The sequence below is a fragment of the Salmo trutta genome, chromosome 24 (assembly GCF_901001165.1).
Source record: "Salmo trutta chromosome 24, fSalTru1.1, whole genome shotgun sequence".
NCBI lineage: Eukaryota > Metazoa > Chordata > Actinopteri > Salmoniformes > Salmonidae > Salmo > Salmo trutta.
In genome coordinates this window covers 32869951-32896138 of record NC_042980.1, presented here as the reverse complement: position 1 = coordinate 32896138, position 26188 = coordinate 32869951, and the positions used below count along the sequence as shown (strand labels likewise).

General features: G+C 43.7%; 1 pseudogene; it reads left to right on the top strand.

Moving 5' to 3' along the window:
• LOC115160534 (NAD(P)H dehydrogenase [quinone] 1-like) overlaps positions 1-25977 on the top strand; it is a 48486-nt pseudogene extending 22509 nt beyond the window's left edge.
• The last annotated feature ends 211 nt before the right edge of the window (positions 25978-26188 follow it).

Genomic DNA, 26188 nt, shown 5'->3' with positions numbered 1-26188 from the left:
GGGCTGGGCAGGAGGGCCACTCGGGCTGGGCAGGAGGACCACTCGGGCTGGGCCGGAGGGCAGGAGGGCCACTCGGGCTGGGCCGGAGGACCGGAGGGCCACTCGGGCTGGGCCGGAGGGCAGGAGGGCCACTCGGGCTGGGCCGGAGGGCAGGCAGGGCACCCTGGCAGATCCGGGCAGGCGGGCACCTCTGGCAGAACCGGGCAGTCTGGCCACCCTGGCAGAACCGGGCAGTCTGGCCACCCTGGCAGAACCGGGCAGTCTGGCCACCCTGGCAGAACCGGGCAGTCTGGCCACTGGCAGAACCGGGCAGTCTGGCCACCCTGGCAGAACCGGGCAGTCTGGCCACCCTGGCAGAACCGGGCAGTCTGGCCACTCTGGCAGAACCGGACAGTCTGGCCACTCTGGCAGAACCGGACAGTCTGGCCACTCTGGCAGAACCGGACAGTCTGGCCACTCTGGCAGAACCGGACAGTCTGGCCACTCTGGCAGAACCGGACAGTTGGGCCACTCTGGCAGAACCGGGCAGTCGAGCCACTCTGGCAGTTCCGGGCAGTCGGGCCACTCTGGCGGCTTCTGACTAGCGGGCGGCTCTGGCGTCTCCTGACTAACGGGCGGCTCTGGCGGCTCCTGACTAGCGGGCAGCTCTGGCGACTCCTGACTGGCCGGCGGCTCTGGCGACTGTTGACTGGCGGGCGGCTCTGGCGACTGTTGACTGGCGGGCAGCTCTGGTGACTGTTGACTGGCGGGCAGCTCTGGCGACTTACGACTGGCGAGGCTGGGCTGACGCACTAGACTCCTGATGCGTGGGGCTGGTACTGGACGTGCCAGCCTGGAGACACGCACCTCCATGCTAGTGCGTCTAGCGGGAAACACCGGACCGAAAGGGCGCACTGGCGGTCTTGAGTGCAGGGTTGGCTTCACCCCTTCCGGCTCGATGCTCACCTTGCCCTGGCACCTGCGGGGCGCTGGTACCGGGCGGACTGGGCTGTGCGTCCGTATAGGCGAGATGGTGCGTACCTCAGCGTAACATGGCGCCCTCCACCTCATACGCACCTCCCTGTAGTCACGGGTAGCTGGCTTACGGCTCTTCCCTGGCCTGGCCAAGCTACCCGTGTGCCCCCTCCAAAAAAATTCTTGGGGGTGCCTCTCGGGTTTCCTACCCAACCGTGTTCCAGCATAACGTTCCCGTTGGTTCCTCTGTCCATCTGCCTCCACTCTCCTGAGTGCCTCCACCTGTTCCCATGGGAGGCGATCCCTTCCGGCCAGGATCTCTTCCCAGGTGTAGGCTCCCTTGCCGTCCAGGACGTCCTCCCATGTCCATTCCTCCCTTTTTTTCTCCTGTGGCTTCCTCCTCTTCTGCTGCTTGGTCCTTTGGTGGTGGGTGGTTCTGTAACAACAGTTGTCATGGAGAGAAGAGGACCAAGGCGCAGCAGGTATGTGAATACTCATCTTTAATTAAAAAAAAAGAGTAAAGCATCCACTTGACAAAACTATAAATGATACCCACGACACGAAACAGTTTTGCAGGCTCACCAACGCAGTGCAAAAACAACCACCCACAACCCCAAAGAAAAACCACACACACCTATATAGGACTTCCAATCAAAGGCAACTCAACACAACTGCCTTCAATTGGAAGTCCCAATCAACAACCCAAACATTCACATACACAAAACTGCCACATCCTGACCCCAAAACTAATACAATAGCTCCATCTGCTGGTCAGGACGTGACACTTTGTTCCTCAGTCTTCCCGCTGTTTCATTCAAGCCCAACCCACTCTGTGTAACAAGCCATCATACAGCTTCCTTCCCCCTGGGAAGTTTTCTGTATGACATAATTTGTATTCTGTGTATATGTAATTCTGTGTGATTAGTTAGGTATTTAGTAAATAAATAATTAAACCCAATTTTGTATTGCTGATTCAACTTGTTAGCCAGGGTTCGTGAAGATAACCAAGAATTTACAACTTTCAGATGAGACTGAAATAAGGTGATGATTAATATTGACTGCTATTGATGTAAAATATTACTAGGTCTTTAAGAGTTTATTCGGAAGATAACAGCTCTATAAACACTCTTTCGTTGTGCCCCGACTTTCTAGTTAATTACATTTACATGATTAGCTCAATCAGGTAATATTAATTACAGAGAAAGGATTTTATAGAATTGCATGTCATACCACTTAATCCGGCATAGCCAAAGACATGACAGGGTTCTATAACTGATTCAATTCTTTTTAGCCATGTCCTAATTGATATGTCAAATTTTATGTTCCTTTTGATGGCATCTCTCAGCTCGTTCACAGCTTTGTGTAAGTTACCTGTGGCGCTGATGTTTAGGCCGAGGTATGTATCGTTTTTTGTGTGCTCTAGGGCAACGGCATCTAGATGGAATTTGTATTTGTGGTCCTGGCAACTGGACCATTTTTGGAACACCATTATTTTTGTCTTACTGAGGTTTACTGTCAGGGCCCAGGTCTGGAAGAATATGTGTAGAAGATCTAGGTGCTGCTGTTGGCCCTCCTTGGTTGGGGACAGAAGCACCAGATCATCAGCAAACAGTAGACATTTGACTTCAGATTCTAGGAGGGTGAGGCTGGGTGCTGCAGACAGTTCTTTTGCCCTTGCCAATTTGTTGATATATATGTTGAAGAGGGTGGGGCTTAAGCTGCATCCCTGTCTCACCCCCCGGCCCTGTGGAAAGAAATGTGTATGTTTTTTGCCGAATGTAACAGTATACTTGTTGTTTTTGTACATGTGTACATGGAATGTCACATGTTTTTCCCCCAACACCATTCTCCATAATTTTGTATAGCAGACCCTCATGCCATATTGAGTCGAAAGCTTTTTTGAAATCAACAAAGCATGAGAAGACTTTGCCTTTGTTTTGGTTTGTTTGTCAATTAGGGTGTGTAGGGTGAATACATGTTCTGTGGTATGGTAATTTGTTAAAAAGCCAATTTGACATTTGCTCAGTACATTGTTTTCTCTGAGGAACTGTACGAGTCTGCTGTTAATGATAATGCAGAGTATTTTCCCAAGGTTGCTGTTGACGTATATCCCCCGGTAGTTATTGGGGTCAAATTTGTCTCCACTTTTGTGGATTGGGGTGATCAGCCCTTGGCTCCAAATATTGGGGACGATGCCAGAGCTGAGGATGATGTTGAAGAGTTTAAGTTTAGCCAATTGGAAATTTGTGCTCTGTATATTTTATCATTTCATTTAGGACACCATCAACCCCACAGGCCTTTTTGGGTTGGACAGTTTGTATTTTGTCCTGTAGTTCATTCAATGTAATTGGATAATCCAGTGGGTTCTGGTTGTCTTTAATAGTTGATTCTAAGATTTGTATTTGATCATGTATATATTTTGTTTGTTTGTTCTTTGTTATAGAGCCAAAAGATTGGTGAAGTGGCTTATCCATACTTCATCTTTTTGGAAAAAATAACTGTTTGTGTTGTTGTTTGTTTTGAGTTTTCCAATTTTCCCAGAAGTGTTTCAATTCAATGGATTCTTCATTTCCATTGAACTGATTTTTGACGTACTGTTCCTTCTTTTTCCATAGCTTATTTCTGTATTGTTTTAGTGATTCACCGTAGTAAAGGCGTAGACTCAGGTTTTCTGGGTCTCAATGTTTTTGGTTGGATAGGTTTCTCAATTTCTTTCTTAGGTTTTTGCATTCTTCATCAAACCATCTGTCATTGTTGTTCATTTTCTTAGGTTGTCTGCTTGAAATGTTTAGATTTGATAGATATTTTTGGTATTAGCTGAGGGAATCTGAGAGGTCAAATATACTGTTTAGGTTTTCTACTGCCATGTTTACACCTTCATTATTACCTTTTTGTAACGGTCTTCGTATGAAAGGGACCAAGGCTCATTTTAACTTTTAATTTAGAACACTGAAAACACAAAATGCACAGTAATGCAGGCTACACACAGCAATGCACAAACAACTTCCCACAAAGGGATAGGTGAAAACAGGGCTACTTAAGTATGACTCTCAATCAGCAACAACGATGTACAGCTGTTCCTGATTGAGAGCCATACCAGGACAACAAAGAAATACACAACATAGAAAACCATAGAAATTCAAAACAAGAACATTACCCAAAAACCCCGGAACACATAAATCAAACACCCCTCTTACATAAATACATATACCATTAAACCCCGAACCACATAAAACAAATACCCCCTGCCACGTCCTGACCAAACGACAATAAACAATAACCCCTTATACTGGTCAGGACGTGACACTTTTGTCTAGGAAATTATCTAGAAGGGATTGAATTTGTTGTTGACTATTTTTTTTTGGAGGGGGGTAGAGTTCCGCAACATTTTCCCTCCATCTATAGCATTTCTTAATATGAATTAGTTCCTTTGGCTATGATGCCTCATGATTGAGCATAGCTTTGTTCAAGTTGAGTGTGATTTTGCTGTGATCTGGTAGGGGTGTCAGTGGACTGACTGTTAACGCTCTAAGAGACTCTGGATTGAGGTCAGTGATAAAGTAGTCTACAGTACTATTGCCAAGAGATGAGCTATAGGTGTACCTACCATAGGAGTCCCCTCAAAGCCTACCATTGTTAAAATGGCGCCGGAAAGAAATGGCAGCAGTTTTACGGGCACCTAACCAATTGTGCTATTATGTTTTTTTTGTGCATTATTTGTAACTTATTTTGTACATAATGTTTCTGCCACCGTATCTTACGGCAAAAAACAGCTTCTGGATATCAGGACAGCGATCACTCACCTCGGATTAGACAAATATTTTTTTCTTCAACAAGCAGGAAGTACAGGATATACTGCGAACACCCGACAAGGCCGACATCCCCGTTATTGGCAAGAGAAAGAGACACGGGTACAGAGGACACAGAGCGGGGTGCCTCGTAAGGATCCGGAGAAGGCTAGTGGGAAAGCTGCCGTTAGCATCAATATTACTCGCCAACGTACAACCATTGGACAATAAATTAGACGAGGTACGATCAAGAATATACTACCAACGGGACATAAAAAAACTAACATCTAATGTTTCACGGAATCGTGGCTGAATGATAACATGCATATTCAGCTAGCAGGATATAAGCTGCACCGGCTAGATAGAACAGCACACTGCGGTAAGACGAGGGGGGGCGTTCTGTGCACATTTGTAACAACAGCTGCTGCATGAAATTTAAGGAAGTCTCTATATTTTGCTCGCTTGAAGTAGAGTATCTTATGATAAACTGTAGACCACACTATTTGCCAAGAGAGTTTTCATCTATACTTTTCGTGGCTGTTTATTTACCACCACAGACGGACGCTGGCACTAAGACCGCACTCAGTCAGCTGTATAAGGAAATAAGCAAACAGGAAACCGCTCACCCAGAGGCGGCGCTCCTAGTGGCCGGAGACTTTAATGTAGGGAAACTTAAATCAGTTTTACCTAATTTCTGTCAACATGTTAAATGCGCAACCAGAGGGAAACAAATTCTAGATCACCTGTACTCCAAACACAGAGACGCATAAAAAGATCTCCCTCGCCCTCCATTTGGTAAATCTGACCACAATTCTATCCTCCTGATTCCTGCTTACAAGCAAAAATTAAAGCAGGAAGCACCAGTGACTCAGTCTATAAAAAAGTGGTCAGATGAAGCAGATGTTAAACCTAGAGGACTGTTTTGCTATCACAGACTGGAACATGTTCCGGGATTCTTCCAATTGCATTGAGGAGTACACTCCATCAGTCATTGGCTTTATCAATAAGTGCATCGAGGACATCGTCCCAACCGCGACTGTACGTACATACCCCAACCAGAAGCCAAGGATTACAGGCAACATTCGCACTGAGCTAAAGGGTAGAACTGCTGCTTTCAAGGTGCGTGACTCTTTTAATAAATCCTGCTATGCCCTCCGACGAACTATCAAACAGGCAAAGTGCCAATACAGGGCTAAGATTGAATCGTACTACACCGTCTCCGACGCTCGTCTTATGTGGCAGGGCTTGCAAACTATTACAGATTACAAAGGGAAGCACAGCCGCGAGCTGCCCAGTGACACGAGCCTACCAGACGAGCTAAATCACTTCTATGCTCGCTTCGAGGGAAGCAACACTGAGGCATGTATGAGAGCATCAGCTGTTCTGGATGACTGTGTGATCACGCTCTCCGTTGCCGACGTGAGTAAGACCTTTAAACAGGTCAACATTCACAAGGCCGCGGGGCCAGACGGATTACCAGGACGTGTGCTCCGGGCATGTGCTGACCAACTGGCAGGTGTCTTCACTGAAATTTTCAACATGTCCCTGATTGAGTCTGTCTGTAATATCAACATGTTTCAAGCAGACCACCCTGCGCACAAGAACACTAAGGCAGCCTGCCTAAATGACTACAGACCCGTAGCACTCATGTCCGTGGCCATGAAGTGCTTTGAAAGGCTGGCAATGGCTCACATCAACACCATTATCCCAGAAACCCTAGACCCACTTCAATTTGCATACCGCTCAAACAGATCCACAGATTATGCAATCTCTATTGCACTCCACACTGCCCTTTCCCACCTGGACAAAAGGAACACCTACCTGAGAATGCTATTCATTGACTACAGCTCAGCATTCAACACCATAGTACCCTCAAAGCTCATCACTAAGGTAAGGATCCTGGGACTAAACACCTCCCTCTGTAACTGGATCCTGGACTTCCTGACTGGCCGCCCCCAGGTGGTGAGGGTAGGTAGCAACACATCTGCCACGCTGATACTCAACACTGAAGCACCTCAGGAGTACCTGCTCAGTCCCCTACTGTACTCCCTGTTCCCCCATGACTGCGTGGCCAGGTATACTCCAACACCATCATTAAGTTTTCAGACAACACAACAGCGATAGGCCTGATCACCGACAACAACAAGACAGCCTATAGGGAGGAGGTCAGAGACCTGGCCGGGTGGTGCCAGAATAACAACCTATCCCTCAACGTAACCAAGACTAAAGAGATGATTGTGGACTACAGGAAAAGGAGGACCGAGTACGCTCCCATTCTCATCTATGGGGCTGTAGTGGAGCAGGTTGAGAGCTTCAAGTTCCTTGATGTCCACATCACCAACAAACTAGAATGGTCCAAACACACCAAGACAGTTGTGAAGAGGGCACAACAACGCCCATTTCCCCTCAGGTGACTGAAAAGATTTGGCATGGGTCCTCAGATCATCAAAAGGTTCTTCAGCTGCAACATTGAGAGCATCCTGACTGGTTGCATCACTGCCTGGTACGGCAACGCTCGGCCTCCGACAGCAAGGCACTACAGAGGGTAGTGCGTACGGCCCAGTACATCACTGGGGCTAAGCTGCCTGCCATCCAGGACCTCTACACCAGGCGGTGTCAGAGTAAGACCCTAAAAATTGTCAAATACCCCACCCCAGTCATAGACTGTTCTCTCTACTACCGCATGGTAAGCAGTACCGGAGCCCCAAGTCTAGGACCAAAAGGCTTCTCAACAGATTTTACCCCCAAGCCATAAGACTCCTCAACAGTTCAATCAAATGGCTACCCGGACTATTTGCATTGTGTGTGTCCCCCCCAACCCCTCTTTTACGCTGCTGCTACTCTCTTTTTATCACATATGCATAGTCACTTTAACTATACATTCCTGTACATACTACCTCAATTTGCCCAACTAACCTGTGCCTGTATATAGCCTCGCTACTGATATTATTCACTCTTTTTACTGTTGTTTTTTATTTCCTGACTATTGCTCACCAAATACCTATTTCTTACTTAACCTGTTGGGGTGTAGGGGGCAGTATTTTCACGGATGAAAAAAACGTACCCAATTTAAACAGGTTACTACTCTGGCCCAGAAACTAGAATATGCATATTATTAGTAGATTTGGATAGAAAACACTCTGAAGTTTCTAAAACTGTTTGAATGGTGTCTGAGTATAACAGAACTCATATGGCAGGCAAAAACATGAAAAAATTCCAAGCAGGAAGTGGAAAGTCTGAGAATTGTAGTTCTTCTTTTACATTTACATTTACATTTAAGTCATTTAGCAGACGCTCTTATCCAGAGCGACTTACAGATTGGTGCATTCACCTTATGATATCCAGTGGAACAACCACTTTACAATAGTGCATCTAAATCTTTTGGGGGGGGGTTAGAAGGATTAGTTTATCCTTTTGATTCTCTATCGAAACTACAGTGTCTGTGGTGTGACGTTGCACTTCCTAAGGCTTCCATTGGCTGTCAACAGCCTTCAGAAAGTGGTTTGAGCATTCTCCTGTCACTGGGCAGATAATAGGAGCTCAGTTACTGAGTGGACTGCCTGTGGACAAAGGGATTGGATATGCGCAGTCACGCGAGGGCGCCGTTCCTTCTTTTTCTTCTTGAATGAATATGCTATTGTCCGGTTGGAATATTATCGCAATTTGACATTAAAAATACCATAAAGATTGATTTTAAACAGCGTTTGACATGCTTCTAAGTACGGTAATGGAACATTTTGACTTTGTCTCTGGTAACACGCTCGCGCGTTATGCCTTTGGATAGTGACCTGAACGCACGAACAAAACAGAGGTATTTGGACATAAATATGTATTATTTCGAACAAAAACAACATTTCTTGTGGAAGTAGCAGTCCTGGGAGTGCATTTTGACGAAGATCAGCAAAGGTAAGCCAATATTTCTAATACGAATACTGAGTTTAGGTTGCCCCGAACTTGGCGGGTGTCTGTATAGCTCGCTGTGATGGCTGAGCTATGTACTCAGAATATTGAAAAATGTGCTTTCTCCGTAAAGCTATTTTAAAATCTGACACAGCGGTTGCATCCAGGAGTAGTCTATCTATAATTCTTTAAATAATTGTTATATATTTTGTCAACATTTATGATGAGTATTTTTGTAAATTGATGTGCACATTCACCGGACGTTTTGGTGGGAATACATTTTCTGAACACCACGCGCCAATGTAAAATGCTGTTTTTGGATATAAATATGAACTTTATCGAACAAAACATACATGTATTGTGTAACATAATGTCCTAGGAGTGTCATCTGATGAAGATCGTCAAAGGTTAATGCTTCATTTAGCTGTGTTTTGGGTTTTATTGACACACGTTCTTGCTTAGAAAATGGCTGTGTGATTATTTTTGTCTATGTACTCTCCTAACATAATCTAATGTTTTGTTTCGCTGTAAAGCCTTTTTGAAATCGGACAATGTGGTTACATCAAGGAGAAGTGTATCTTTAAAATGGTGTAAAATAGTTGTATGTTTGAGAAAGTTGAATTATGACATTTTGTTGTTTTTGAATTTGCCGCCCTGATATTTCACTGGCTGTGTCCCGCAGGTGGGTCCCACGTAGCCCATAGAAGTTAAATTACACTGTTGGTTAGGTAAGTAAGCACTTCACTGTAAGGTCTACACCTGTTTTATTTGGCGCACGTGACAAGTAAACTTTGATTTGATTATGTACATACCCAGAGTCCGACACAGCTGCAGGAGTTGTCACCCATTTTTGATCAAATCAAATGTATTTATAAGGCCCTTTTTACATCAACTGATATCTCAAAGTGCTGTACAGAAACCCAGCCTAAAACCCCAAACACAAGCAATGCAGGTGTAGAAGCACAGTGGCTAGGAAAAACTCCCTATAAAGGCCAGAACCTAGGAAGAAATCTAGAGAGGAACCAGGCTATGAGGGGTGGCCAGTCCTCTTCTGGCTGTGCCGGGTGGAGATTATAACACAACATGGCCAAGATCTTCAAATGTTCATAGATGACCCACAGGGTCAAATAATAATAATCACAGTGGTTGTCGAGGGTGCAACAGGTCAGCACCTCAGGAGTAAATGTCAGTTGGCTTTTCATAGCCGATCATTCAGAGTATCTCTACCGCTCCTGCTGTCTCTAGAAAGTTGAAAACAACAGGTCTGGGACAGGTAGCACGTCCAGTGAACAGGTCAGGGTTCCATAGCCTCAGGCAGAACAGTTGAAATTGGAGCAGCAGCACGGCCAGGTGGACTGGGGACAGCAAGGAGTCATCAGGCCAGGTAGTCCTGAGACATGGTCCTAGGGCTCAGGTCCTCCGAGAGAGAGAGAGAAAGAAAGAAAGGAAGAGAAAGAGAATTAGAGAGAGCATACTTAAATTCACACAGGACACTGGATAAGACAGGAGAAATAGATAATACTCCAGATATAACAGACGGACCCTAGCCCCCCGACACAAACTACTGCAGCATAAATACTGGAGGCTGAGACAGGAGGGGTCGGGAGACACTGTGGCTCCATCCGACGATACCACCGGACAGGGCTAAACAGGCAGGATATAACCCCACCCACTTGGCCAAAGCACAGCCCCCACACCACTAGAGGGATATCTTCAACCACCAACTATGAGCAGTAAAACCTTGAAAACAGCCCTTGCCTTAACAGGAAGCCAGTGTAGAGAGGCTAGCACTGGAGTAATATGATCAAATATTTTGGTTCTAGTCAAGATTCTAGCAGCCGTGTTTAGCACTAATTGAAGTGTATTTAGTGCTTTATCCGGGTAGCCGGAAAGTAGAGCATTTCAGTAGTCTAACCTAGAAGTGACAAAAGCATGGATACATTTTTCTGCATAATTTTTGGACAGAAAGTTTCTGATTTTTGCAATGTTACGTAAATGGAAATAAGCTGTCCTTGAAACAGTCTTGATATATTCGTCAAAAGAGAGATCAGTGTCCAGAGTAACGCCGAGGTCCTTCACAGTTTTATTTGAGAAGAATGTACAACCATCAAGATTAATTGTCAGATTCAACAGAAGATCTCTTTGTTCTTGGGACCTAGAACAAGCATCTCTGTTTTTTGCGAGTTTAAAAGTAGAACATTTGCAGCCATCCACTTCCTTATGTCTGAAACACAGGCTTCCAGCAAGGGCAATTTTGGGGCTTCACCATGTTTCATTGAAACATCCGATAGGATAGGAACGCTGCATATGGCCCAGGAAGCCTGTAAACAGTAGCTATGAAAAGTGATTGAGTAGGTTGCATAGATTTCATGACTAGAAGCTCAAGAGACGAAAACATATATTGTTTCGTAAATTGAAATTTGCTATCAGAAATGTTAGCAACACCTCTGCCTTTGCAGGATGCGCGGGGGATATGATCACTAGTGTAACCAGGAGGTGATACCTCATTTAACACAGTAAATTCATTAGGCTTAAGCCATGTTTCAGTCAGGCCAATCACATCAAGATTATGATCAGTGATTAGTTCATTGATTATAACTGCCTTGGAAGTGAGGGATCTAACATTAAGTAGCCCTATTTTGAGATGTGAGGTATCACAATCTCTTTCAATAATGGCAGGAATGGAGGAGGTCTTTATTCCAGTGAGATTGCTAAGGCGAACACCACCATGTTTAGTTTTGCTCAACCTAGGTCGAGGCACAGACACGGTCTCAATGGGGATAGCTGAGCTGACTACACTGACTGTGCTAGTGGCAGACTCCACTAAGCTGGCAGGCTGGCTAACAGCCTGCTGCCTGGCCTGTACCCTATCTCATTGTGGATCTAGGGGAGTTAGAGCCCTGTCTATGTTCATAGATAAGATGAGAGCACCCCTCCAGCTAGGATGGAGTCCGTCACTCCTCAGCAGGCCAGGCTTGGTCCTGTTTGTGGGTGAGTCCCAGAAAGAGGGCCAATTATCTACAAATTCTATATTTTGGGAGGGCCAGAAAAAAGTTTTCAACCAGCGATTGAGTTTTGAGACTGCTGTAGAGCTCATTACTCCCCCAAACTGGGAGGGGGCCAGAGACAATTACTCGATGCCGACACATCTTTCTAGCTGATTTACACGCTGAAGCTATGTTGCGCTTGGTGACCTCTGACTGTTTCATCCTAACATCGTTGGTGCCGACGTGGATAACAATATCCCTATACTCTCTACAATCGCCAGTTTTAGCTTTAGACAGCACCATCTTCAGATTAGCCTTAACGTCGGTAGCCCTGCCCCCTGGTAAACAGTGTATGATTGCTGGATAATTCGTTTGAAGTCTAGTACTGCGAGTAATGGAGTCGCCAATGACTAGGGTTTTCAATTTGTCAGAGCTAATGGTGGGAGGCTTCGGTGTCTCAGAACCCGTAACGGGAGGAGTAGAGACCAGAGAAGGCTCGGCCTCTGACTCCGGCTCGCTGCTTAATGGGGAGAACCGGTTGAACGTTTCTGTTGGTTGAATGAGCGACACCGGTTGAGCATTTCTACAGCATTTCCCTCCGGAATCCATGAGAAAGTTGTCTGGCTGCGGGGACTGTGCGAAGGGATTTATACTACTATCTGTACTTACTGGTGGCACAGACACTGTTTCATTCTTTCCTACACTGAAATCACCCTTGCCTAATGATTGCGTCTGATGCTGGGCTTGCAGCACAGCTATCCTCGCCGTAAGCCGAGGATAGCGACTGCAATTAGAAGGAATCATGTTAATCCCAAAGATTGGAAAGCAGCTAAAGTCATCCCCCTCTTCAAAGGGGGGGGACACTCTTGACCCAAACTGCTACAGACCTATAACTATCCTATCCTACCCTGCCTTTCTGAGGTCTTCGAAAGCCAAGTTAACAAACAGATTACCGACCATTTCGAATCCCACCGTACCTTCTCCGCTATGCAATCTGGTCTCAGAGCTGGTCATGGGTGCACCTCAGCCACGCTCAAGGTCCTAAACGATATCATAACCGCCGTCGATAAGAAACAATACTGTGCAGCCATTTTCATCGACCTGGCCAAGGCTTTCAACTCTGTCAATCACCATATCCTTATCGGCAGACTCAACAGCCTTGGTTTCTCAAATGATTGCCTCACCTGGTTCACCAACTACTTCTCTGATAGAGTTCAGTGTGTCAAATCGGAGGGCCTGTTGTCCGGGCCTCTGGCAGTCTCTATGGGGGTGCCAAAGGGTTCAATTCTTGGGCCGACTCTCTTCTCTGAAAACATCAATGATGTTGCTCTTGCTGCTGGTGAGTCTCTGATTCACCTCTACGCAGACAACACCATTCTGTATACTTATGGCCCTTCTTTGGACACTGTGTTAATGAAATATAGTTAGTTGTGAAAAACAGATTTGTTCCCGAACTTTGTACCCAAACTAAACACTGGATAGCTGCAGGAACAGGGTTGGAGAGCCCATGGCATACAAAGTTGGGGCGGAATATCCAGCTAGGTCACCTGTGACACAAGAAACATGGATGAATGTCTAACTCTGACATGAGACTTTTAGAGCTGGTAGCAGCACAGCGAGAGGCTGCATGCTCCTCTAACAGTGGTTGATGCATGGAGTGAAATAAGTGTTCTTATAAGCCCAGACATTTCTATATGGAATTCTGTGTGAAAGCAGAGTTTTTATGGTTTCCACTAAAAGAGGAGGATCCCAGCCTTCTACTGCTACAATATTTATTTCTCAGCTTCTGATATTAAGCATTGTCCCGCTATAAAACCAGAGGAGCCTACCAGCCTCCATTCGCTATTCAAGTGCATATGGATGACGTGTATTTTTTCCCCTACACCTGTTCTTGCCCATTTGATAACGGGCCATTCTAAATCAAAACTAATTGTATATATTAAATAGTTAAATTGAGAATAGTTATATGGGGAAAAATATGATCGCTTGCGTGTGCAGCCTGAGGAAAGAGTAAACAGTATTGCTTCAAGTCTCAGAGCGAGTGATGTCACCGATTGAAACGCTATTAGCGTGAACCCCGCCAACTAGCTAGCCATTTCACACCGGTTACACAACGAACAGAGCACAAGCCTTTTTTTTACTTTTTTATATCAATGGCTTATAGCCGCATCATGCAGCCCATATTAGTTTTGATTTCTAAGACATTCCAGAGTTTGTATCATTCACAAATACATTTGCCATGTAACTCTACATCTGGAGTACAGGACCCATTTCAAAGTATGACTTTTATGCACAATATAGTTACTTCTTAAGCTAAACCGTAATGGACCAGTTTCAAATGATATACTTTTACATTCAACATATAGTCACTTCATATGCGCACTCGCTCCGGAATGGGAAAAATATTATTTATATTTTATTCAACTAAGTTCAAGTATATTCTTCATACTAGAAAGTCATATAATATAAAATAATGGCACGGGACTTACAAGCATACCTTGTCTGCTAAGCAAACTAGCCTACAGCCTATGGCATGGCGCATACAGTAGCCAGCATAGCCAGCTAACATACAGTTGTCTGACTCATATTCTGTTCTTCTGGAATACATTTCTTCATATTATAATGTTTCTTTAGACCATTGGATGTGCCTCAGAGGAGGACAATCCTCCTCAGTCAATTTCATAAAAATAAAAATGGCAACATTTTTAAAAAGTTATCCTTTTTAGATAAAACTATACTAAATATAATACAGTCACCAAATAATTGATTAAAACACACACTTTTGCAATGAAGGTAACAGTAGCCTCAACAGCACTCTATAGGGTAGCACCATTGTGTCACCAGAGGACAGCTACTGTAACTACTGTCCCCCTCTGAGTACATTGACTATAATACAAAACCTAGGTGGCTCATGGTTCTCAGCCACTCCCATAGATTTACACAGTAATTATGAAAACTTCCAGAGGACATCCTCCAACCTATCAGAGCTCTTGCAGCATGAACTGACATGTTGTCCACTCAATCGAAGGTGAGAATGAATCTACAACAAGTTCTCAATTACAACTGCGACCTGGCCAAGATAAAGCAAAGCAGTGCGACACAAACAACAACACAGAGTTACACATGGAATAAACAAACATACAGCCAATAATACAATAGAGAAGGTCTATATACAGTGTGTGCAAATGAGGTAGGTTAATTAAAACTTCTTTGGGGTAGGGGAGATATTATTAGTAGATTTGGATAGAAAACACGCTGAAGTTTCTAAACCTTTTTGAATGATGTCTGTGAGTATAACAGAACTCATATGGCAGGCAAAACCCTGTGAAGAAATCCAACCAGGAAGTGTGGAAATCTGAGGTTTGTAGTTTTTCAAGTGATTGCCTATCTAATATACAGTGACTGTGGGGTCATTTTGCACTTCCTAAGGCTTCCAATAGATGTCAACAGTCTTTAGAACGTTGTTTCATGCTTCTACTGTGAATGGGGAGAGAATAAGAGCTCTAGGAATCAGATGACTGAGAAAATGACATGAGCTTAATCATGCGCGCTCCCGTGAGAGTTAGGTGTGTTCCTTTTCATTTCTGAAGACAAAGGAATCGTCCGGTTGGAATATTATGTAAGATTTATGATAAAAATATCCTAAAGGTTGATTCTATACATCGTTTGACATGTTTCTACGAACTGTAATATAACTTTTTTGACTTTGTCTGAACTTACTGCACGAGCACAGTGCATTTGGATTACTCGACTGAACACGAACAAAAAGGAGGTATTTGGATATAAATATGGACTTTATCGAAACAAAATCAACATTTATTGTTGAACTGGGATTCCTGGGAGTGCATTCCGATGAAGATCATCAAAGGTAAGTGAAGATTTATAATGCTATTTGTGACTTCTGTTGACTCCAAAATGGCAGGTATCTGTATGGCTTGTTTTGATGTCTGAGCGCTGTACTCAGATTATTGCAAAGTTTGCTTTCGCTGTAAAGCTTTTTTGAAATCTGACAGAAGTTTCTGTAATTCTGTGCATAACACTTGTATCTTTTATCAAAGTTTATGATGAGTATTTCTGTAAATTGATGTGCTCATTCACTGGAAGTTTAGGAGGCAAAACATTTCTGAACATTACACGCCAATGTAAAATGGGGTTTTTGGATATAAATATGAACTTTATCGAGCAAAACATACATGTATTGTGTAACATTGAGTCCTGGGAGTGTCATCTGATGAAGATCATCAAAGGTTAGTGATTAATGTTAGCTGTATTTCTGGTTTTTGTGACGCCTCTCCTTGCTTGGAAAATTGCTGTGTGGTTTTTCTTGTCTAGGTGCTGTCCTAACATAATCTAAAGCTATGCTTTCACCGTAAAGCCTTTTTGAAATCGGACACTGTGGTTGGATTAACGAGAAGATTATCTTAAAATGGTGTATAATACTTGTATGTGTGAGAAATTTGAATTATGAGATTTTTGTTATGAATTTGGCGCTCTGCTATTTCACTGGCTGTTGGCGAGGTGGGACGCTACCGTCACACATACCCCAGAGAGGTTTTAAGGGGGATGAGGCAATAAATAGGCCATAGTGGCAAAATTATTACAGTATGGCAAATTAAACACTGGGGTGATAGATGTGCAGAAGATGAGTGTGCAAGTAGCGATACTGGGGTGCAAACAAGCAAAATAAATAATATGGTGATGAGGTAGTTGGATGTGCTATTTACAGATTGGCTATGTACAGGTGCAGTAGTCTGTGAGCTGCTCTGACAGCTGGTGCTTCAAGCTAGTGAGGGAGATATGAGTCTCCAGCTTTAGTGATTTTTGCAGTTCGTTCCAGTCATTGGCAGCAGAGAACTGGAAGGAAAGGCGGCCGAAGGAGAAATTGGCTTTGGGGGTGACCAGTGAAATATACCTGCTGGAGCGCGTGCTGCGGGTGGGTGATGCTATGGTGACCAGTGAGCTGAGATAAGGCGGGCCTTTACCTAGAAATGACTTATAGATGTCCTGGAGCCAGTGTGTTTGGCGACGGATATGAAGCGAGGGCCAGCCAACGAGAGCGTACAGGTCGCTGTGGTGGGTAGTATATGGGGCTTTCGTGACAAAACGGATGGCACTGTGATAGACTGCATCCAATTTGCTGAGTAGGGTATTGGAGGCTATTTTGTAAATGACATCGCCAAAATCAAGGATCGGTAGGATAGTCAGTTTTAGTAGGGTATGTTTGGAAGCATGAGTGAAGGATGCTTTGTTGCGAAATAGGAAGCCGATTCTAGATTTAATTTTGGATTGGAGATGCTTAATGTGAGTCTGGAAGGAGAGTTTACAGTCCAACCAGACACCTAAGTATTTGTAGTTGTCCACATATTCTAAGTCAGAACCGTCCAGAGTAGGGATGCTGGACGGGTGGGTAGGTGTGGGCAGCTATCGGTTGAAGAGCATGCATTTAGTTTTACTTGTATTTAAGAGCAGTTGGAGGCCACTGAAGGAGAGTTGTATGGCATTGAAGCTAATCTGGAGGTTTGTTAACACAGTATCCAAAGACGGGCCAAAAGGATACAGAATGGTGTCGTCTGCGTCGAGGTGGATCCGAGAATCACCAGCAGCAAGAACAACATCATTGATGTATACAGAGAAAAGAGTCGGCCAGAGGATTGAACCCTGTGGGACCCCCATAGAGACTGCCAGACGTCTGGAAAACAGGTTCTCCAATTTGACACACTGAACTCTGTCTGAGAAGTAGTTGGTGAACCAGGCGAGGCAGTCATTTGAGAAACCAAGGCGGTTGAGTCTGCTGATAAGAATGTGGTGATTGACAGAGTCGAAAGCCTTGGCCAGGTTGATGAATACAGCTGCACAGTATTGTCTCTTATCGATGGCGGTTATGATATCATTTTGGACCTTGAGCGTGGCTAAGGTGCACCCATGACCAGCTCGGAAACCAGATTGCATAGGGGAGAAGGTACGTGAGTAGATGTGGTGAGTAGTTGACTCAAAGAGAGAGAAAGACAATAGTTTAACAGTTTTGAACAAATTCAGTTCTTCCAAAATGAAGAAGAAGCAAGAGAGAGAGAGAGTAATTTTTTCCCACTTTCAGTTTCACTTACTTAGCTAGCAAATGCAGCTAGCTAGTTTAGCCTACTCAAAAACCCAGCTCAATCAGAGGGATGCTATGTTAGCTAGCTGGCTATGACTATCCAAGACCGGAACTCTTCCAAGTCAAGGTAAGCTTTTGGTTTTACTAATTTATTGCCACCGGGGCCCGCCAGTGTAAGTGCTAAACTACTTACACTGTAACGTTACTGCATGATTGTAGTGGGTTTACTAAAGCTTTAGTTCTATTAGCTATGTTGACTATGACGTTACTTTAGCTAATATGGTGACAACTATCTAGGCTGTGTGTAGCGGTTATGATATGGTTTGGCTTGAAAGGTTTTTTCGCCTGGTCACATACAGTTGATGTAAGTCCACAATCGAAGGGAAAAAGTGAGAGGAGGAGAGTGCATAGATGCGAGAAGGCATACAACGAGGTTGCTATAAAAGTGAGCTGTGTTTACCCATGATCAGGGGTGTATTCATTCCGACGATTCTGCTGAAAAACGTTTCTTAAACAGAAGCAAACAATTTTTTGCAACTGTTGGAGTACTGATTACACCCTATATCAGCTAGATGCAAGCAAGAGTGTGCAAGGCGGTATTGAATGTGTCTGTCCATGTGTCACTGTCTGTCACCTTCGTGGTAAACTATAATTCATAGGTTATGTTGTAGCATGATGGGTATAAGGAAAATGTTTGTATCATGTAGTTGCCTAAACCTATCACTGTTACATTGAACTGGGTGAATAGAATATGAATGACAGTCATTCAATATGCTGTAATAGAAATAAGGCCATGCTCATGAAAAAATAAAACTGATTTAGACCTGCCTAAATAAAATAATGGATGTATTGTGATGGTGTAGGGCAGGCTATATTCAATGGATTTATTGTGATGGTGTAGGGCAGGCTATATTCAATGGATTTATTATACTTTTTTAAATGAAGCTGTTCCAAAGTTCTGCATCAGCGGCTTGTGTGCATGGAGGCCTGGAGATGCTAGATGTGTATATGCTCTTTAATAGTAAATTACCATGAGACCGGCAGTCATTTGCATAACAATTGCCAGCTGACAAAATGCAATGACTGCCAGAGCCCTAATTTCACTTAATTTTAACATTCTGTCATAAAAAAAAAATAGTTTTCCCATCTCAAGAGGTTAAATAAAAAATGACTATAGTAAGTGCCTATTAAGTGCCAAATAAAGTAGCTAGGTCACCATAACAGGGTTTTCTATTTCTTCTTAAATCAGCCATAAATCCCTAGCTTGTGACAGGGGAAATGGAGGCTTGTTATGTGAAAAAGGGAAGGGCAATGGAATACAAGCCTGATTTTTTAAAAATGTTTTATTGTTAAAACATTTCTAGCCTGTATATTGGTTGATGTGCTATGCTTGACCTGCTCAGTTTTCCACCAGAAAACACCAGAACATTTCCAAAAAGAGTAGAACCAGCTCACCAGCTTTTAGATTTTCAGTGTTCTTTTTTTAAAGGAATAGTTTCACTATATTAAAATGAGAGTTCATGTTGGGGTTGACCTTAAAATGAGTGACAGACGTAAATTAATCACTAATCACATCTTCAGAAATGACCTTGTCAAAACAACAAAATAACTAGGGCTTTACAATGATGGTGAGACATTTTGGGAATAAGTGGGTTAAAATCACTCCTAGAAGTGACACAGGGTTGACGGAGGGACAGGTCAAAATGCTGGATTTTGGCAGTTTAGCGAGCGTTTATTCGTATAAAAAAATGTGAATGCTGCATGTGGTCTACAGTATGTTACTTCATTTAATATATAAGGCTTTTAAAATTCAATGTTGGTGCACAGTTTCTACTTAAATTATCAAAGGGATGCAAAAGGCACTCTTTCCATGGAACAATCCAGGATAAGCCAGGTGAACCCTCATTCATAGAGGTCATACTCAGGTGAATGAAGCTCGAGACAATGTGTTTTCTCCAGTTATTAAACTGTGATGATAGAAGGATAGACATCCTCAGGCTGGATGAGATGTGTTCAAGATAACAGTACATAGGGGCTCTGAGTGACTGAACAAGTGAGCACTACTGGAGAGGGAGAAAGAGTGAGAGAAGAGAGAGAGAGAGAAGAGAGAGAATGCAAGAAAGGGAAAGACAAAGAGAGAAAAAGTTGTTACCGTCTCTCCTTCGCTCTAAGACATTTCAAGCGAAAGGTAAACTGAGAAGAAGTAAGAAATAAGTATTTCGCACCTGTATGCCTCCATAACAAAGCGTCTTGGTAAACTCTGGCTTTTCCTGCATATTTGACATTTAGTCAGTAATCAGGATTCAGCGGTGTTCTATTCATGGTCACTGTGAGGGACACAGTCAGTGTATGGAATGTCTTTATGACCGTGCTACGTGACAGGAACACACTCTCTCTGCCAAATATACACCTGCATGAGTCTGACCCTGAGACACAACATGAGATCACATGACTCTCCTCCTACACACACGCAAAACAACAACATGAGAGTGTGTCACATTTTCTTATGAAACACACACAACAACATAACATCCACAGAAATACAATTTCTATGGTAACACCTGAGATCTCTTCACCACACAAAAGCATTTAATTACGTATGTTGTCTCTAGGAGCAAGGAGTTGAGGGGGGGATGAGAGAAAATGTGGAGAGTGAGAGTGGGGGTGTGGTGAGAGGCAGGAGGGAGGAAGAGAGGGGGTGAGGTTGCGTGTAGCAGGAGGGTGGGTTGTACAGTGGAGACAGGGTTGAGAGGGTGAGGAGTATGGGGTTGAGGAAGGTTGGGGAGTAAAAGAGTGGGTCAGGGTGAATAGAGTACATGGGATTGGAGAGGGACCCTCTGAATGGAGATTTGAACCTCTGTCTCAGCCCCCCTTAACTCTTAAGGATCTGCCCCTTTTTTTCAATTTTCACCTAAAATGACATACCCAAATCTAACTGCCTGTACCTTAGGACCTTAAGCAAGGAAATGCATATTCTTGATCATATTTGAAAGGAAATACTTTACAGTTTGTGGAAATGTGAAATTAATGTAGGAGAATATAACACATTAGATCTGGTAAAAGATAATACAAAGACAAAAAACATGCGTTTGTATTGTGTACCATCATCTTTGAAATGCAAGGGAAATGCCTTAATGTACACTGCTCAAAAAAATAAAGGGAACACTTAAACAACACAATGTAACTCCAAGTCAATCACACTTCTGTGAAATCAAACTGTCCACTTAGGAAGCAACACTGATTGACAATACATTTCACATGCTGTTGTGCAAATGGAATAGACAACAGGTGGAAATAGGCAATTAGCAAGACACCCCCAATAAAGGAGTGGTTCTGCAGGTGGGGACCACAGACCACTTCTCAGTTCCTATGCTTCCTGGCTGATGTTTTGGTCACTTTTGAATGCTGGCGGTGCTTTCACATTGTCCGTAAGCTTGAGTTCATTTGCACACAAAAAATCATACAATCATATCCTTGTTAATAATTCAGACAGAGAAGAGCTCCAACTTCTTAATCACAGACTAAATTTTGTCCCAAACATTGAATATAGTTGCGGAGAGTCCCTGTAATCCTAGATTCAGATCATTCACGCGAGAAAAAGCATCACCCAGATAGGCCAGTCATGTGAGAAACTCGTCATCATGCAAGCGGTCAGACAACTGAAAATTATGGTCAGTAAAGAACTTTAAGCTCGTCTCTCAATTTAAAAAAAACATGTCTATACTTTGCACCTTGATAACCAGCACACTTCTGTATGTTGTAAAAGTGTTGCATGGTTGCTGCCCATATCATTGTGTATTGCAGAAAATACACAAGAGTTCAGGGGCCTTGCTTTAATGTCCAAATCCTCTTTCAAGCTGTCAGGCATTCCCTTGGCAGCAAGAGCCTCTCGGTGGATGCTGCAGTGTACCCAAGTGGCGTCAGGAGAAACTGCTTGCACGCGTGTTACCACTCCACTATGTCTCCCTTTCATGGCTTTTGCTCCATCAGTACAGATACCAACACATCTTGACCACCAAAGTTCATTTCATGTCACAAAGCTGTCCGGTATTTTTAAAATATATTTTGTCCTGGTTTCCAATGGTTTGCAGAAGAGGATGTCTTCCTTACTTGACCCCTCATAAACGTAACGGACATATACCAGGAGCTGTGCCAGGCCCGCCACATCTGTTGACTCATCCAGCTTTAATGCATAGAATTCACACTGGCTTGTATGCAAAGCAGTAATTGTTTCAAAACATCTCCTGCCATGTCACTGATGCTTCATGAAACAGTGCTGTTTGATGAAGTCATTGGCTGTATAGTTTTTTGGGCCTTTTCCCCCAGCATTGTCCCAGCCATATCCGCGGCAGCAGGAAGAATTAAGTCCTCCACAATAGTATGGTGCTTGCCTGTCCTAGCCACTCAGTAGCTCACCATATAAGACGCTTATAGCCCCTTCTTATGGTATCTGTTGCTTTTATACATGTCTTACTACTCGAAAGTCGTCTTAATTCTCACTCAAAAACCCACGTGGCTTATTTTTCAAATTGGCATGTTTTGTTTCTAAATGTCTGGGCAAGAGTGACGGTTTCATTGAGTTGTGAGATATGTGCAAAAGTACTATAACACACTGTGGCTGAGGAAAGGCCCTACTCCCAATATAAGTGAACCCCAAATCAATGTAGTTCTCATCATATTTGCGCCTCTTCGATGGTCCAACGTCTCTGTCTGTTGTCCATAATAGCTGTCAGTGTCCATAATAGCTGGGCTAACAACAAATGTAGAATTACTGATGCTAGCATTGGATGTGCTCGTGGAAGCAAAACAACTTGTATCTTTGACAGGTACAGGTGTAGTACTGCTGCTAGTAGCAATACTACCGGTAGAGCTGGTATGTCTCTCTATGGACGCGGTCCTTACTTTTGTAAACTATTTATCAATTTTCGAGCAAACGGAATGAGCAGCAGCTACGTTTTGCTACATTTGGCAGTGAAACGAGGCTACTCGGGCGGGAAAAAAACCTCATCCAAATGTATAGCTCCGTTCGGAAAATATAAATGAACTTTTCGAAAATGTGAAGAAAAATATAATGTATATCTTTAAAAAATAAATGTGAATCACATTTGTATTTGGCGTACTCCCAACAGCATTGCGCATACCCCTCTCTTGTAACTCACTCTCAGCCTCCTCTACTACACTGCTCTATCAGCCCCTCTACTGTAACTCTCTCTGAGCCTCCTCTACAGCACCGCTCTATCAGCCCCTCTACTGTAACTCTCTCTGAGCCTCCTCTACAGCACCGCTCTATCAGCCCCTCTACTGTAACTCTCTCTGAGCCTCCTCTACAGCACCGCTCTATCAGCCCCTCTACTGTAACTCTCTCTGAGCCTCCTCTACAGCACCGCTCTATCAGCCCCTCTACTGTAACTCTCTCTCAGCCTCCTCTACTGTAGCTCTCTCTCAGCCCTACAGGTATACAGGGTGGGAGGACAATGCCACGCTGAAGAGGGCTTAACATGAAGGACTTTTGTTTCTTTCTCTCGCTGTCTGTCCTCCATCTCTCCCTACCTCTGTCTCTAAACCATGATGACCTTGAGCAGTGCCATATGAGGATAGTTTACAGCGACCACCCTGTCCACTGCTGAACATCATTAAACTACAAGATTGCAGATAAAAACAGCTCCTGTTGAACTAGTGTATAAGTAAACTCAAACAGAGAGAATGTCTTGTACGCCAGTTAAGAAATAAACAAACCTTTCCAGCCCGCAGGCCAACAGAAACAGGTACCTGGGTTTAGACTGAGACACTACCTTGTATTTCCTTCTGTCTCTAACTCTGTCTCTGTCTCTAATAAGGTTGCATATTTGGGGGAATATTCAGAGGTGGAAACTTTCCATGGGAATATATGGGAATTAACAGAAATACATGCAAATTAATATTAATACCATTTAAATGTAGATGGTTTTTGTATTGGATATATTTACCATATCATATGGAGACAGAAACATAAACATTTTACCTTATCATAAATATACATAATTGCAAATGATTAAATCCTTCCAATAGAAATTTTAAAAAACTATTAAGTTAAGAATTTTACTTTAATTAAATGAGTTGACTCTTCACATGGGATGATTCCACTGAACAAAAATATGCAACCGTGTTTTGGTGTGTGTGTGTTCCCAAACAAGGACCAGTTGTGCTCTGAGGCGGTTGATGTTGGTGGGATTTGGAGGATGATGGAGGCAACAGGGGAAAGAGCCTCAGATCCACAAAGTCCTTTCCACCAGGTGGCTGAAGAGATGTGTTGGCACAACTGCCATATTGCATCTCCATCCCAAAGACAATGCAAATAGTCCGGGTAGCCATTTGATTACCTGTTCAGGAGTCTTATGGCTTGGTGGTAAAAACTGTTGAGAAGCCTTTATGTCCTAGACTTGGCACTCCAGTACCGCTTGCCATGCGGTAGCAGAGAGAACAGTCTATGACTGGGGTGGCTGGGGTCTTCCTACGTCTTATTGGCAGACTCGACAGCCTTGGTTTCTCAAATGATTGCCTCGCCTGGTTTACCAACTACTTCTCTGATAGAGTTCAGTGTGTCAAATCGGAGGGCCTGTTGTCTGGACCTCTGGCAGTCTCTATGGGTGTGCCACATGGTTAAATTCTCGGGCCGACTCTTCTAACCAGGCATCCTCTACTGACGGGATGAGGTCAATATCCTTCCAGGATACCCTGGCCAGGTCGATTAGAAAGGCCTGCTCGCTGAAGTGTTTCAGGGAGCGTTTGTCAGTGATGAGTGGAGGTTGTTTGACCGCTGACCCATTACGGATGCAGGCAATGAGGCAGTGATCACTGAGATCTTGGTTGAAAACAGCAGAGGTGTATTTAGAGGGCAAGTTGGTTAGGATGATATCTATGAGGGTGCCCGTGTTTGCGGCTTTGGGGTGGTACCTGGTAGGTTCATTGATAATTTGTGTGAGATTGAGGGCATCAAGCTTAGATTGTAGGATTGCTGGGGTGTTAAGCATGTCCCAGTTTAGGTCACCTAGCAGCACGAGCTCTGAAGATAGATGGGGGGCAATCAGTTCACATATGGTGTCCAGAGCACAGCTGGGGGCAGAGGGTGGTCTATAGCAGGCGGCAACGGTTAGAGACTTGTTTTTAGAAAGGTGGATTTTTAAAAGTAGAAGTTCAAATGGTTTAGGAACAGACCTGGATAATAAGACAGAACTCTGCAGGCCATCTCTGCAGTAGATTGCAACACCGCCCCTTTGGCCGTTCTATCTTGTCTGAAAATGTTGTAGTTAGGGATGGAGATTTCAGAGTTTTTGGTGGTCTTCCAAAGCCAGACCTAAAGCAAGGATATATATATTCTTGATACCATTTGAAAGGAAATACCTTGTAGTTGGTGGAAATGTGAAATTAAATTAGGAGAATATAACACATTAGAACTGGTAAAAGATTGTTTTTTGTACCATCATCTTTGAAATGCAAGAGAAAGCCATGTATTATTCCAACCCAGGTCCAATTTAGATTTTGGCCACTAGATTGCAGCAGTGTATGTGCAAAGTTTTACACTGATCCAATGAACCGTTGCATATCTGTTCAAAATGTTGTATCAAGACTGCCAAATTTGCCCAATTGGTTTATTAATACATTTAAGTTTATAATTGTGCACTCTCCTCAAACAATAGCATGGTATTCTTTCACTGTAATAGCTACTATAAATTGGATAGTGCAGTTAGATTAACAAGAATTTAAGCTTTCTGCCCATATCTGATATGTCTATGTCCTGGAAAATGTGCGTTACTTACAACCTCATGCTAATCACATTAGTCTACATTAGCTTAACCGTCCCCTGGTTGGGACACCGATCCTTTAATTTAACTCTTTCAGCTTCCTCTACTGCACTCTTCTATCAGCCCCCTCTACTGTAACTCTCTCTCAGTGCCATATGAGGGTAGTTTACAGTGACCACCCTGTCCACTGTTGATCATTAATAAACTACAAGATTGCAGATAAAAACAGCTTATGTTGAAACAGTATATAAGTAAACCCAAACTGAGAGAGAATGTCTTGTACGCCAGTTAAGAAATAAACAAACCTTTCCAGCCCGCAGGCAAACAAACAGGTACCCGGGCTTAGACTGAGACACGGCTCTAACTCTGGCTCGGACTCTGGCTCGGACTCTGGCTCCGACTCTGGCTCGGACTCTGGCTCGGACTCTGGCTCGGACTCTGGCTCCAACTCTGGCTCCAACTCTGGGCTCTAACTCTGGTCTCTAACTCTGGTCTCTAACTCTGGTCTCTAACTCTGGGCTCTAACTCTGGGCTCTAACTCTGGGCTCTAACTCTGGGCTCTAACTCTGGGCTCTAACTCTGGGCTCTAACTCTGGGCTCTGGCTCTGGCTCTGACTCTGGCTCTGACTCTGGCTCTGACTCTGGCTCTGACTCTGGGCTCTAACTCTGGCTCTAACAACGTTT